The sequence below is a fragment of the Rhinatrema bivittatum genome, chromosome 2 (assembly GCF_901001135.1).
Source record: "Rhinatrema bivittatum chromosome 2, aRhiBiv1.1, whole genome shotgun sequence".
Lineage (NCBI taxonomy): Eukaryota > Metazoa > Chordata > Amphibia > Gymnophiona > Rhinatrematidae > Rhinatrema > Rhinatrema bivittatum.
In genome coordinates, this window is record NC_042616.1 from 552798413 (window position 1) to 552815375 (window position 16963).

Below are 16963 nucleotides of genomic sequence, written 5' to 3' on the forward strand. Positions count from 1 at the left end.
ACACTCTGAAACATACTTATTCTTTTAGACCTCCCCTTCATTCATATACAACTGTTCTTAGAAGGAATGACACTAAACAATGTGTTTATAACTTTTCTTTCAACTGTAAATAAGTTTATATATATTTGGGTGTTTTTGCTTCCCATGCTGTAGCAGCAAGGTGGAATCTGCCAGGTCCCTCTTAGTGTTCCGTAGAGAAGGAGGAGGGAGCGGTATCCATTCTCTCTTTCTGCTCTGATACTTCTTCTGGATGGTCCTCCCACTTAATAGCTAGCATGGTTAAGAAATTATCCTCAACAGACTTCTCTCACTGTACAAAACAGAGTGAAAATCGGAAACAAGATTATAGGCAGTGCATATTGCTCCACATCAAAAGGGGGCCATCAGCTGTACTCCACAAGTTAAATTCTAGTGTAGGCTTGCATGGGCTAGTGTAAAACCTGGAATGGAAAAATCAAGCCTTTAGGCTGCACGGTCTGTCTACACTGACAAAAGGACAGTACAGAACAAGAAGAAAACAAGTCTAAAGGATATACTCCCATGGGGTGTCCATATATGGGAGTTGGAGTTCATTTATCTAAGAAATATTGCATATGACATGCACACCTTTTCTTTCATGTTGCATGTAATAAATATTTTCTTCCGTCCACTAACAGGTTTTCATGAGCACAAAATTGCCTCAAGTTCAAAACTTAGGAGGTAATTTTAAGAGGAGTTACACGCATAAATGTAACATACTATTGTAACAATTTTAAAAATCCATTTACGCGTATAAAGAAACAATATCTTAACGTCCAAACAGATGAATTCAGAACCAGTGAGTTATGTACCTCTACCAGCAGATGGAGACGGAGGAAAGCTGACATCACAGTATATATACTCCTGTAGTGACATCAGCTTGCCAGTATTCTCCATCTCCAGCAGATGGTGCATATGCATCTCCCTACTGGGGTTTGCTTCAAATTTTAGAAGGAGAAAGAAAGAACATAGAAACATAGAAATGACGGCAGAAGAAGACCAAATGGCCCATCCAGTCTGCCCAGCAAGTTTCGCACTTTTTTTTTTCTCATACTTATCTGTTACTCTTGGCTTTTAGTAACCTTTTGGTTCTATTTCCCATCCACCCCCACCATTGATGTAGAAGGAAAGAAGGAAATTTAATTTGCCCCACTCTCCTGCAGTGCCTTTGCACATCCACTTACACTTGTATAGCCTATGGACAATTCAATAGCATATATTGTAGCAATTTTCAAAAGCCCAATTTTAAGTGTGTAAATGCTTTTTAAAATTGGGCCTTTTGATTCTAAGCCTACTGGGGACAGGGAAATAGCTAAAGTACCTGAGTGTAATCCACTTTAAAGTGCCAAAAAGTAGAATCTAAATAAAATAAAATAAATCTAGCATTGAGTACTTGTAGTTGGGATTATTTTTCCCTTTGTGCATCACCTTGCACATTTCCATATTAAATTTTATCTGCCATTTGGTGAAACTGTATGTTTTAATGAATGTCTAAGTGAACAGAACCTCTGCATAGTACAAAATTAAACATGACGTCTTTCTGATATTTTTAAGAACATAAGAGTCATTCTGGGTCAGACCAAGGTCCATTGAGTCCACCATTCTGTCTCTAATAGTAGACAGTCTGAGTCAGAAGTACCTCTCAGATCCCTAATAGTTGATCTGTTTTTATATCTCACTCCCAAGGATAAGTACTGGCTTTCTCAAGTGTAACAGGTAATAACTGTTAATGAACTTTTCCTTTAGGAACTTGTCTAATCCTCTTTTGAGCCCCACTATATTAGTTGCTTTGCCTAGATACTCTAGCAACAGATTCCATAGCTTGATTGTGCGCTGAGTGAAAAAATACTTCTTGTAATTTGTTTTAAATCTGTTGGCTGTTAATTTCATGGCGTATCCTCTAGTCCTAGTTTTGTTTGGAAGGGTTAAGAACAGTTTTCTATTTATCCATGCCACTCCACTCATGATTTTATAAACTTTTAATGCAAAATTACTATATATTTGCTGATTTTAACATGTTGAAAATAATAAAACAGTGATTGTAGCATCTGCAAAGGTTGAGACACCCAGTTTATTTGTAAAACAACACATAGGGAAACCATGCTGTGGCATGATAGAGACAAAAGAGAATGACACAATTTTATTAGTACAGTGGGTCCTCGGGTTACGAACGGCTTAGGTTACAACCAACTCAGGTTACGACCAACATTCAAGGTTCCGGGTTACAAACAAATTTTGAGTTACGACTAAAATTCTGGTTTTGAGTTAGGAACAGATCTCGAGTTACAACCATAATATTTTCATTTAGGGAGAGAGAGAGAGAGAGAGCGCCTAGCCATAATGCCCTCATGCTAGATAGGTATTTATATCCCTATGGGAGGCCCACCTTGTAACACGAGGTGAGGTTTAGGCATTAGTGTAGGGGTTAGGGGCCTCTGACATTCAGAGTGTAGCGTACAAACAGAACAGTGTTCTCTTGTGAAGATTTGATGACCTTTGGTGTGAGGAAACTCACCTAAAGATGAGATTTGTGAAATGTTCTCTCAACCTAGCTTGATGTTAGAACCCTAACCCTCTCCTCCTCTCTATATTTTCAATCCGCTTAAATTTATTCCCTACTCTTTCCTCCCCTCTTTTTTTCTCCCCTTGCTTACCTTGAACCTTCCCTCTCTCTTTACTTACCCAGCCCTTACACTTATAATTTCTATTCTCACCCCTCCTCATCTCTAATCTGACTTTTCCTTCCACTTAAGCTAATATCCCCATTATACATCAGAAAACCCAATTATAAGATACTTTCTTTAATTATGTTATTTAATGATGTTCTTTATTACTCTGCTTTAGCCGAGATGTTAATTATAATACTAATGTTATATGTTACAAAATGTTTCCATGTATGAAGTTGTTCAATTGTAAACCGGAGTGAAGGCTTCCTGCTATACTTCGGTATAAAAAAGAACCTAAATAAATAAATAAATAAATAAATGTTACCCAGGTAGAGAGTCCATATGCAGATATCGTAAAGGGACTGGTGGAGGAGGTGAAATTGTTGTTTCTGGTAGGCTAGGCACATTTTATAACTTTTTGGTGAGTACACTAGGAAATTATTGGTGTTTCTGGTAATTACAGACATTATACAACCATTTTTTATTATAGAAATGGTTAGGTAAGGGGTGCTTTTGGGAGGTTTGGAACACATGGGTATTTCCATTATTTCCTATGGAAAAAATAGTCTTCACTTTCAACCAACTTGAGTTACAACCAGCCCTCTGGAACCAATTGAGTTCGTAAGTCAAGGGACCACTGTATTATGCAAACACTCAATTTCCTGGCACCCAGACAGATGGATTCAGGACTAGTGGGTTATGCACCTCTATCAGCAGATGGAGAAGGAACAAACTGACACCTCAGTATATATACTCCTGCAGTGACATCAGCCTGCCTGTATTCTCCATCTTTAGCAGATGGTGGATGTGTATTTCCCTACTGGCGATTGCTTCAAAATTTGGAGGAAAATTAATAGGAGATTTGGGTTGCCCAATTCTCCTGTGGTGAAACCTAATGGTCCCTCCCTCAGTTGAGAATTCCTGAAGTGATTTCCGTGGTCCCTCAGATGAGTGCCATGATCCGGTAGATGGTTTTTCAGCCAGCATGGACTTAGCTGATTTAAATAGCTGAAAGGCAGCGGGTGCAGGAAGCCAAGCTTGGTGATGACGATATATGCCCTCTTCCCCTGTAACCGGAGACTGTCTCTGTACTCAGCCAGGAAGGCTGAGCTCAGGTAAGTTTAAAAAAAAAAAAAAGTCAGACAGAATAGAGGGGTTCTTGTAGGACTTTCTCTGGTCTCCGTGCTTAGTGCGCCGTTTTGACATTCGTTCCCGCTCCCATGGGGGGGGGGGGGTTAAGGGACCTGGGTAGCCTGGCAGGTTGAGCAACCGGGGTGGGCTAGGCCCCGCTGTTAGGCGTCTTTCTGTGTGCTGCATGGTAACTGCAGCAGCGTTTTTGCATGCTTCTGTTCTGCATGTTCGGCTGCCCTCTACAGCAGCGGTTCTCAACCGGTGTGTTGCCACACTTCCCTGTCCCCTGCTGATCCAGCTGCTCCCCCTACCCAAGCAAAATAGGTCCTCCGCCTGGGCTTAAAATGCTGATAGCCTGGGCAGAACGCAGCAGGCGAGCTGGAGTCAGCGGCACCAACATGCTCTCTTTTTCCCGTGTCCCGGAAGAGGAAGTGGTGAGGAGCAGGTGCGTGCGCGGGAAGAAGAGACCATGCTAGTGCGGTCAGCATCGGCCCGAAGAAAAGAAGAGAGGCGCGGCCTGAAGGATGAGCAGCGCAGCTCGGAGTAAAATGAGGAGCAACGTCAACCCTCATGGCTGATGGACTCCTTTCTCTGTGAGGGCTGAAAATGAAGGAGTTTGCTGTTGCCTTTAGGGTTGGGAGGAGGCTGCTGTTGCCGCTAGTTCGGGGGAGGGGTGAGTGAATGAGCTAGTTCGGGGGAGAGAGTGAATGAGCAATTATATGTGTTTGAGATCCTGTGTGTGTGTGTGAGTGAGATAGCATGTATGTGAATGATTGAGAGCCTGTATATGTGAAAGAGTATGTGTGTGATTGAGAGCTGGTTTAGGTGAGGGAGCATGTGAGTATATGATTGAGATCCTGTGTGTAAATGAGTTAAAAGAGGAGAGCATGTGTGTCTGTGTGTGATTGAGAACTGGTTTAGGTGAGGGAGCATGTGAGTATGTGATTGAGAGCCTGTGTGTGAGAAAAAGACAGCATGTATGTGTGTGATTGAAAGTCTGTGTGTGTAAGTGTGAAAAGATAGACAGCATGTGTGTAAATGTGTAATTAAGAGCCTATATAAGTGAGAGAGAAAAAGCATGTGTATATGTGAATGATTGAGAGCCAGTGTGAAGAGAGAGAGAGGATAAAGTTGCAAGCAAACCCCAGACACCGGTAACATTGTTCGTGTCCATCTGTTATGTTATCACCAATTACGTGATCTAGGAGTCATACTAGACAACCACATGACATTCAAAAAATATATCAATACAATACTGAAAGAATGTTTTTTCAAGATCCACACAATTAAAAAACTAAAACCCCTATTACACTTCACTGATTTCCGCACCGTACTCCAAGCCATGGTATTCTCTAAAATTGACTACTGTAATGCTCTGCTATTAGGCTGGTGATCTAAAATCGATCACCAGCCTTCTCAACAGTCTAAATTTGGTTCTTAATGCATCTAAGACCGAACTCCTCCTCATCTCCTCCAATCAAGACAACCAACCCCCACAGTCCATCCTCAACATTCAGCTCACTCACACCCATGTAAGAGATCTCGGGGTTCTACTCGACAACCGCCTAAACCTAAAGAAAATGATCAACTCCACAACCAAAGATTGCTTCTATAGACTCCAGGTTCTAAAAAGACTCAAACCTCTACTATTCTTCCAAGACTTCAGGACAGTTCTGCAATCCCTACTATTTGCTAAAATAGACTATTGCAGCGCTCTCCTTCTGGGTTTCCCCAGCTCATCCACTAAACCCCTACAGCTGATACAGAATGCTGCGGCAAGAATTCTGACTAACACCAACCGCGGAGAACACATATCACCCATTCTCCGTAACCTACACTGGCTCCCGGTGAAATACAGAATCCTTCACAAATCACTCACTTTAATTCACAAATCCATCTACAATCATCTGCATCTGGACCTCAAATTCCCTCTCAATCTCCATATTACCAACAGACCGACCAGAGAAATATATAAAGGAACCCTACAGGCCCCACCTACAAAAGCTACTCGCCTCACCTCGACCAAAGATCGATCCTTTTCTACAGCAGGCCCAGCTATCTGGAACAACATCCCATACGACCTCAGACTGGAACCCTGCCTATTAACATTTAGAAAAAAACTGAAGACCTGACTTTTCCACCAGGCCTTCACAAATCCCTCAGACACATATTAGATGACTAAATACCCGTTTTGAACAAAGGATCTCCATTCTAAATTCAAGTTCTGAATAAGAGCCTACCCTGACTCATTAACTGTTGTTAATATCCTAATCACTACGTTCCTTAAACTTTTTTGCTTTCTAGCAGTCTTTGCTTCCAAGTTTACTACCCCTGTTGAATGTAACTTTGTTCTTCCTATTTTTACCTATGGTTCTTGTTACAGCTCCCCCTTTTGATGTAAACCGATCTGATATGATCCTCAACCATGAAGGTCGGTATAGAAAAGTGTTAAATAAATAAATAAATAAATTAGGACTACCCAAAAATGCCATCAATCCGTTACAAATTTTACAGAACACTGCCGCTCGCATCCTCACCAACACTACTTCAAAGGAGCATATTACACCCATTCTTAAACGACTACATTGGCTTACCCATCCACTTTCGATTTCCATATAAGGTTTTAACCCTCAAACACAAAGCCCTTCACAAATCAGAAATGAACTGGTTCTCTAACTCCTTACAATTTCATACCTCTAACAGGCCGATCAGAAACCCATACATGGCTACCTTGCAAACCCCTTCACCCCAACTCTTTAAATATACATCCACTAAGGCCCGCGCCCTGTCACTAGCTGGCCCTACCTTATGGAACTCTATGCCCACTGAACTACGACTTGAACAGTCCCCAAAGATCTTCAGAAAAAATCTCAAGACATGGTTATTTACTCAAGCCTACACATTATCCCCCCTGCCCCCTCCCACTTCATTCTACCCATCTTGCAAGCACAATAGACATTATCCTTCATGTTCTCCCTCCTACATGATGCAACATCTCTAAATACCCCGGCACGTCCAATCCTCTCGTCCTCCCCCCCCTCCCCTCTCCCCCCCTCTTTCCCTTTACTTTAAGTTTCTGCCGTTTAAATTACTTAGCTATTCTCACTGTTAGTTATTTATGTATTAGTTCATAATTATTAATTTGTTATATGTACAACGTTACTTCTTCCCTTAGTTATCTATATACTAGTTCATAATTATTACTACCTTGTTCTATGTACAACGCACTGACGTTTTGTTTTGTTTTCCTGTAAACCGACGCGATATCCTAGGATGAACGGCGGTATATAAAAACCAATAAATAAATAAATAATTTTCCTGCTAATTCAAAGCAATTTCAGGGCACCTGGATTTCAAACATTCCCAGATATGCAGAGCAAAAAATTTTTTGTATCCTTATTATTTTTCATTACTGGGTTTTTGTGTCTGCTATTTTGAAATATTTTATTGGTATCTAGACATTTTTTATATGAGTTTTTAATTATTGGATATTCCATTCATCAACTGGTTTGAAATAATCTGTTTCCCGTCGATAGCAGGGCTGAATTAGCCATGCTGTCATGGGAACTGTCAATCAGGCCCGGGAGGCGGAGCTTCAAAGTAGGTTTCAGGTGTTTTACTCTGAGGCTGCGTATGAGTTCCCGCACAAGAAAGCAGAATCTCCTCAGTCTGTTTTTTCCGCGCGTAGGAACACATGCGGAGCTTCAGTATCTTCAGACTTAGATATTTTGTTAGGGTTTTCTCAGCGTTTTTCTTCATTTTGTTGGTTAAAAGACAGAATATGCCAAGGCCATCGGGATTTAATCCCTGCTCCTGCGGGAAAATAATGTCCATAACAAATGGACACGAACAATGTTACCAGTGTCTGGGTCTAGACCACCAGCAGGAGTCCTGTCAGCACTGTGGTAGGATGTCCCCGAGAGCCCGAAGGCAAAGAGCCGATAAGATACAGGCTTTGAGAGCAGCAGCAGGAGGATCGTATTGCCCCCCCCCTCGGAGGCTCACTCTTCCCCGGGGCCTGTAAAATCACTGCCCCTACAGGTGTGTAGGACAGCATCGATGGAGCCGACCACTCCAGGCCTGGAGGTGGGGACGGCACAAAGATTAAGAAACACGGTGCTGGTAATAAGGAGTGGGTAGATGCGTCTTTGCCTCCGTGTTTACTAATGAGGATGTTGGGGAGATACCAGTTCCAGAGATGGTTTTCAGGGGTGATGCCTCAGACGAACTGAACGAAATCACTGTGAACCTGGAAGATGTAGTAGGCCAGATTGACAAACTAAAGAGTAGCAAATCACCTGGACCGGATGGTATGCATCCTAGGGTTCTGAAGGAACTAAAAAATGAAATTTCTGATCTATTAGTTAAAATTTGTAACCTATCATTAAAATCATCCATTGTACCTGAAGACTGGAGGGTGGCCAATGTAACCCCAATATTTAAAAAAGGCTCCAGGGGCAATCCGGGTAACTATAGACCAGTGAGCCTGACTTCAGTGCCGGGAAAAATAGTGGAAACTATTCTCAAGATCAAAATCGTAGAGCATATAGAAAGACATGATTTAATGGGACACAGTCAACATGGATTTACCCAAGGGAAGTCTTGCCTAACAAATCTGCTTCATTTTTTTGAAGGGGTTAATAAACATGTGGATAAAGGTGAACCGGTAGATGTAGAGTATTTGGATTTTCAGAAGGAGTTTGACAAAGTCCCTCATGAGAGGGACTTTGTCAAACTCCGACGGACAGACCAGCCAATCAGAGAGAGCGGAGGGAGCTTTTAAACTCACCAGCTCCTAGGCGCCGCTCCTCTCCAGCACATCGCTGCCGCTGCCGCCGGGAAGAAGAGGGAGGCCTGCGCGATCGGTGCCCAGACCCGCCGGGGTAAGGCCTTTAAATTTCACTTACCCGCGACCGGGCCAGACGCCGACCACGCGGCTGAACGATCCGCGCCACCCACCCGCATGGCTCGCCGCCCCCTCCGACGGACAGACCAGCCCCCCAACGGACAGACCAGCCAATCAGAGAGAGTGGAGGGAGCTTTTAAACTCACCAGCTCCTAGGCGCCGCTCCTCTCCAGCACATCGCTGCCGCTGCTGCCGGGAAGAAGAGGGAGGCCTACGCGATCGGCGCCCAGACCCGCCGGGGTAAGGCCTTTAAATTTCCCTTACCCGCGACCGGGCCAGACACCGACCACGCGGCTGAACGATCCGCGCCGCCCACCCGCACGGCTCGCCGCCCCCCCCCCCCCCCCCGACGGACAGACCAGCCCCCCGACGTACAGACCAGCCAATCAGAGAGAGCGGAGGGAGCTTTTAAACTCACCAGCTCCTAGGTGTCGCGCGCCGAAGGAGCGCGTCAAAGGGGCAGGCCCCTTTGACGCGCTCCTTCGTGCAGCCACGTAGTAAAGGTATAGAAAAACTTTAACTCTCCTCGCTGTACCAGGTAAGTCACCGCACTCCTGCCTTTCCTTTTCACTTACAGCCAGATCTACTTCAAACCTCACCAGAAAAAAAAAAACAACAGCTTTCAACATGCTACAAACTTTCCCTATCCCCATCTTACCTCATTCACCCTTCAATAGAGTTAACACACTCACTCTAAATCCCCAACGTCAGAAAAGATCACTAATTCCCATCATGATTTTCCCCCTAACTCAATTCCTGGGCCTATCTTTAATTACCATAACCCTACTCAACGCACAATCCTTATCAAAAAAATCCCACCTACTCAATGACTATCTCTTAGACACCCAACCTGACTTGTGTGCTATCACAGAATCCTGGTTGAAAAACACAGACACACCACTAATCAACCAATTACCTACACAAATATACAACTTTTTCTCTATTCCCAGAGAGAAAAAAAGAGGGGGGTGGTCTAATGCTAGCCGCAAAAAAAGACTTGAGACTAGCCCAACATCCAATAAAATCCAGGACAAAACTTGAAATTGGACTATTCAAATCCTCCCAGCTCCAAATCTATTTGATCTATGCCCCGCCCGGGCTACTAGAATCCGACCCTTCACCTCTCATAGAATTGGTAGCCAAACACATCAATACCAACGCACCAGCCATACTGCTAGGAGATTTCAACATCCATGTTGATGCCCTTTCCCCATCTGCCAATTGTGATGCCCTACTCACTTCCCTTCTGGCTATGGGATTCAAACAACTCATCAACAAACCCACGCACAAAGCAGGACATACGTTGGACTTAATATTCACAAATGACACAATAACGCCCACCTCGGCTCCTTCATGTACACCCATCCCATGGTCAGATCACTCAATGATAGAAACTGAACTATACATAAAAAAAAAAACCCGATCACCAACATCCCTATATCCTCGATCCAATTCAGAAAACCATGTTCCATGGAAGTCCTCAACAACACCCTGACCAAAGACCTATCTAACCTGGACCTCACAAACCCGGACAAGGCATTGAACTCACGGCTAGCTATCACTCATGCAACAGCAGACAAAATATGTCCTTTAACGTCCAAAGAGATCAACCCCGCACGCACCAACAAAAAACCCTGGTTTTCCACGGAACTAAGAAAACTCAAGCAAGACCTTCAACACAAGGAACAACGCTGGAGGAAGGATCCCTCACCTATCACACAATCCTCCTACAGAACTGCAATGACATATTACAGAGCCACCATTCTTCGCACTAAAAGGGACTTCTATGCTAAAAAAATACACGGATTCCTATACGACCACAAAACACTATTCTCTTATGTGGCAGCACTCACCACATCGAATCCTCCCACCATCCCTGAAGAAGAGGCCCAAAACAAATCTAACGAGCTAGCAATTTTCTTTGATAACAAAGTCAAACATCTACTTACCACTCCACCTACCTACACACCTCTTTCAAACTACCAGCCTGAAATACACCAAAAGTATGCCGCAAAGATTAACAAACAAGTACTAGAATCTTTTGACCCCACATCACCCTTAGAAATTGAAACTATCATCAAGAATATCATCAACAATCCAAGGACACAACCCAAGGACTCCTCAAAACATTCAGCCATTAATCATGCCATTTGTACATAACTTGTAATGTGACTTGTATATCGTTTAACCATTTATTCTTTCCTTTTTCTTCCTCTTCACCAAGTTCTGCCACCCTTGTTAATTGTAACTGTACTTTTGGTCACCTGAGTTCTAGTTTGATGTATTTAATGCACTCCCGTTTCATGTAAACCAGCAAGATATGTTCTCATGATTGCCGGTATATAAAAACCTTAAATAAATAAATAAATAAATAAATAAATAAAGAATATGAAACCCTCTTCTCACCCAATAGATCAAATCCCGACCAAACTCCTTCTCACAATCCCAAACACTGTCGCCAAACCTCTGGCCGACATCATAAACTGCTCACTCTCTAACGGAATTGTCCTGAACGCTTTAAAAACAGCCTCCCTGAAACCTCTACTAAAAAAACCAAATCTGGACCCGGCTAACCTTGCAAACTTCCGCCCAATTGCCAACTTACCTTTTATAGCCAAGATAATGGAAAAATTGGTCAACTCTCGTCTCACAGACTTCCTGGACACACACGACATTCTACATCCATCACAGTTTGGATTTAGGAAACACAGGAACACAGAGTCGCTTCTTCTCTCATTAATGGACAACATCCTGATGGGCCTCGACAAAGGCCAATCATACCTGTTGGTCCTTCTAGACATTTCTGCGGCATTCGACACGGTTAACCATACAATCCTCATCGACTGCCTGACGGAAATAGTCATCTCAGGAACTGCACTCCACTGGCTAAGATCTTTTCTAAGTGACAGATATTTCAAAGTAAAAATAAGCAACAAAGAATCCTCTCCCATAGCGTCCAAACAAGGAGTACCGCAGGGATCATCGCTCTCCCCAACTCTATTCAATATCTATCTCCTCCCATTATGCCAACTACTCAAAAACCTCAATCTCACCTTTTTCATTTATGCCGACGACGTGCAGATCATTATCCCCATCAAGGACCCCATGTCCAACATCTTAAACTACTGGAACAGCTGCCTCCACGCCATTAATACCCTCCTCATGAGCCTCAGCCTGGTCCTCAATACGTCCAAAACCGAGCTTCTGGTCATCGCCCCTAACGACAACAACCCACCAGCCAACATCACTAACATACCATTAGTAAATCAAGTTAGAGACCTTGGAACCATCCTAGACACCAGAATGAACCTCAAAAAATTCATTAATTACACCACAAAAGAGGGCTTTTATAAACTTCAGGTCCTAAAACAATTAAGACCACTACTCCACTTCTATGACTACAGATCGGTCCTACAAGCCATAATATTCTCGAAAATCGATTACTGCAACGCTCTACTGCTTGGTCTCCCAGCCTCCTCCACCAAACCCCTCCAGATGCTACAAAACGCAGCAGCTAGGATCCTCACTAACACACGCAGGATGGACCACATCACCCCGATACTAAAAATACTCCATTGGCTACCCATACATGCCAGAATACTCTTCAAGACGCTGACCATCATTCACAAAACCATATATCATCAATCCTCGCTACAACTAACCTTACCTCTCAAATTACACTCTTCTTCAAGACCTACCAGATATGCATACAGAAGCGCCCTACAAGCTCCTCCCTGCAGCTCAACTAAACACAACTCCATCGATAAAAGAGCGCTATCCACAGCAGGACCGTACCACTGGAACTCTCTCCCACTAGACATACTCCAGGAACATTGTCATCTTACTTTCAGAAAAAAACTGAAAACTTGGCTCTTCGCGTAAGACTATCGCTGAAGAATTCCATGGTACCTGTAAGGAACTCTACCCCGCAGTAGATATCCTACAACATCTACATTAAGTACCCGCTATTCTAGAACCACCCTGTATATTAACATTGCAATGTATATATGTATTTAAGTTCTTCTGCAAAGCAACGGCTCCCTTGCCGATAGTCTCTTCTTTACATTTAGAAAAGAAATTGTTAATCACTCTCTTTCTTCTAAAGCCAGGTTTGACCTCCCTGTTTTAATGTAACTTTTTTCGCTTCCTATGTTTTTATTGGTTTCCCCTTGTTATTTGTAAACCGGTACGATAAGACCTGTCTTGAGCATCGGTATATTAAAAGAACCTAAATAAATAAATAAATGAGAGGCTTCTACGAAGACTAAAAAGTCATGGGATAGGAGGCGATGCCCTTTCGTGGATTACAAACTGGTTAAAAGACAGGAAACAGAGAGTAGGATTAAATGGTCAATTTTCTCAGTGGAGAAAAGGGTAAACAGTGGAGTGCCTCAGGGATCTGTACTTGGACCGGTGCTTTTCAATATATATATGATATGATCTGGAAAGGAATACGACGAGTGAGATTATCAAATTTGCGGATGATACAAAATTATTCAGAGTAGTTAAATCACAAGCAGACTGTGATACATTACAGGAGGACCTTGCAAGACTGGAAGATTGGGCATCCAAATGACGATGAAATTTATTGTGGACTAGTGCAAGTTGTTGCATATAGAAAAAATTACCCTTGCTGTAGTTACACAATTTTAGGTTCCATATTAGGAGCTACCACCCAGGAAATAGATCTAGGCATCATAGTGGATAATACTTTAAAATCGTCGGCACAGTGTGATGCATCAGTAAAAAAGCAAATAGAATGTTAGGAATTATCAGGAAGGGAATGGTTAATAGAACGGAAAATGTCATAATGCCTCTATCGCTCCATGGTGAGACCGCACCTTGAATACTGTGTACAATTCTGGTCGCCGCATCTCAAAAAAGATATAGTTGCGATGGAGAAGGTACAGAGAAGGGCAACCAAAATGATAAAGGGGATGGAACAGCTCCCCTATGAGGAAAGACTGAAGAGGTTGGGGCTGTTTAGCTTGGAGAAGAGACGGCTGAGGGGGGATATGATAGAGGACTTTAAGATCATGAGAGGTCTTGAACGAGTAGATGTGACTCTGTTATTTACACTTTCGAGTAATAGAAGGACTAGGGGGCATTCCATGAAGTTAGCAAGTAGCACATTTAAGACTAATCGGAGAAAATTCTTTTTCACTCAACGCACAATATAGCTCTGGAATTTGTTGCCAGAGGATATGGTTAGTGCAGTTAGTGTAGCTGGGTTCAAAAAAGGTTTGGATAAGTTATTGGAGGAGAAGTCCATTAATGGCTATTAATCAATTATACTTAGGGAATAGCCAGTGCTATTAATTGCATCAGTAGCATGGGTTCTTCTTAGTGTTTGGGTACTTGCCAGGTTCTTGTGGCCTGGTTTTGGCCTCTGTTGGAAACAGGATGCTTGGCTTGATGGACCCTTGGTCTGACCCAGCATGGCAATTTCTTATGTTCTTATATCGGCATCAGAGCGTTCATGCATCATCGAGCAGCAGGGATCCGACTCAGTCGACGCACAAAAGGTCCCACTCCAAGACAAAGAAACCAACGCTTGAAGCGTCGCACTATCACTGCTCCAACTCAACACAGTATTAGTCGGCATCGACAAGTACGGAATTGGCGCTGGCGACACATGCGTTGACTTCAAAATCATCGACGCACCCGAAGCATGGCCCGACTCCGACACCGAAATCATCGGCGCCGATGCGCTTGAAACCCGACCCGATGCGTCGTCGGCCATCTGCGATGCAATCCAAGAGGTCTTCGAAGCAGGGATCATTGACATCGGTGCGTTCATCGACGCAGCCCCCGAAAAGGTCTGTGCAATCAGAACCGCAAGCAGCCAAACGGAGAAAAACTACATCCCATCGAGGTTCCTCGATGCAGGAACCCCTACAATCCACCGTAGTGAAGTCCACACAATCGACTCATCCACAGTGGAGTCCCCATCACTCTGCAGGGTCTGAACATAACTAAAATTCAAGCTTTTGAGAACTAATTTTGAACAGTAACTGAGATAAACATTTGAGAACTAATTTTGAACAGTAACTGAGATAAACAGTGTAAATATTTACAGTTCAAACAGTGTCCAAATATTTTCAGATACAAAAGGTATAGCAATGGAGGGGGATTCTTATATATGGAATGGATTGGGATTGGAGGTATGCTATAGAGGGTATGGGGTGATAAAGGGGTGTGTGGAAGGCATGTCTTCGAGAGAGTAATATGGTGAAGGCGTGGGAGGATTCGATGGGCAAGATTGGGAGGAGAGGATGGAGGGAATAGTTAAGGCTGTCTTGAGAGAGGGGGTTAGAGAGGAAGATTCAGGTATATGCCTGCTTGAATAGCCAGGTCTTTAGTTTCTGTTTAAATTTTTTGGGCAGTGTTCTTGGCACAGGTCAGTAGACATGGTATTCCATAATGCAGGTCCTGCAATGGAAAGTGCACGATCTTTGGTGGTGGTCAGATGCGTGAGTTTGGGAGACAGAGTGTGTAGTGTTGCCAGGTATTGATTTCTGGTGGGTCTTGTGGGGGTGCGAAATAGTAAGGAATCGTTGAACCATTGCATATTTTGATTATGTAGGGATTTATGTATGATAGTGAGGGTCTTCTATAGGATCCGGGATGAGATTGGGAGCCAGTGTAGTTCCTTGAGGACAGGGGTGATATGTTCGTTTTTGCGGGTGCCGGTGAGGATTTGGGCAGCAGCATTTTGTAGCCATTGGAAGGGGTAGGTCGTGTTTTTGGGAAGGCCTAGGAGGATGGCGTAGCAGTAGTCAACTTTTGAAAAGATGGTAGATTGGAGTACTGTGCGGATATCGTTGAGGTGTAGGAGGGGTTTTAATTTTTTTAGGGTGTGAAGTTTGAAGTAGCATTCTTTTAGTGTGGAGTTAATACATTTTTTTAGGTTAATTTGTTTGTCTAGTATAACGCCTAGGTCGCGTATGTGTTGTGAACAGGAAATGGTGGAGGGAGGGGCGTGTGTGTGGGGGGGGAATTTATAGTGAGGTTTAGTGGAGATATGTTCATGAGTTCTGTCTTGGATGTGTTGAGAGCAAGGTTGATGTTAGTGAGGAGGTTGTTGATTGCGAGGAGAGCAGTTTCCCAAGTATTAATGGCTTTAGATAGGGTGTTAGTCACAGGTATGAGAATTTATATGTCATCTGCATATATGAAGTGCGGGAAACCAAGCTCAGAGAGGAGGTGGCAGAGAGGTAGTAGGTATATGTTGAATAATGTGGATGACAAAGAGGAGCCTTGTGAGACACCTCTTGTTAGGTGGATTGCTTTAGATTCACTGTTCCCTATTTTAACTTTGTATTGCCTAGTATTTAGGTAGGATTTGAACCAGTGAAGAGGGATTCAAGATATGGGGGGCGATTGGAATACATCTATGAACTCTGTGTTGGATAGGTCTTTGGGTTTGGGTATGGCTTCACAGCAGCACTTGGATCACAAGGAGCTGTTTGATACTTATCATTTGCTTGATGTATGGTGACAGCAGCATGCACTAGACATAGAAACATAGAAATGATGGCAGAAGAAGACCAATAGGCCCATCCAATTTTCCCATCAAGCTTTCACACGTATTTTATCATACTTATCTGTTACTCCGGCCGCTGAGTTCAGGGCCCTTATTGGTAACTTTTTGATTCTAATTTCCTTCCACCCCCGCCATTGATGGAGAGAGCTGCATCAAAGTGAAGTATAAGGCTTAATGTTTGAGGGTAGTAACCGTCGTATCGAGCAAGTTGCCCCGATGTTAGTATACTCATACTGCTCAGATCAATGCCTTGTTAGATGTTGTATGGATGTAAATCCTATTTCTTCATTCCCCCCTGCCGTTGAAGCAGTGAGCTGCATTGGATATGCGTTCAAAGTGAAGTATCAGGCTTAATTTGTTAGGGGTAGTAACCACCGCAATAAGCAAGCTACTCCCATGCTTATTTGTTTACCTAGACTATACAATTCAGTCCTTGTTGGTTGTTGTCTGAATATAAATCCTCTTTTCTTTATTCTCCCTGCCGTTGAAGCAGTGAGCTGCGCTGGATATGCATTTAAAGTGAAGTATCAGGCTTAATTGGTTTGGGGTAGTAACCAACGCAACAAGCAAGCTACTCCCACGCTTATTTGTTTACCCAGACTGTGCTACCTTGGTTGTTGCCTGAATGGAAATCCTCTTTTCCACATTTCAGACAGAGACTATATCTTTTTTCCCCCTAGACATAACTCCCATAAT

The 16963-nt window shown here is 43.2% G+C and overlaps 1 protein-coding gene across 4 annotated transcripts in view; it reads left to right on the top strand.

Moving 5' to 3' along the window:
• Window positions 1-16963, top strand: part of RTTN (rotatin) — a 685521-nt gene that overhangs the window by 327058 nt on the left and 341500 nt on the right. The window lies entirely within an intron of this gene.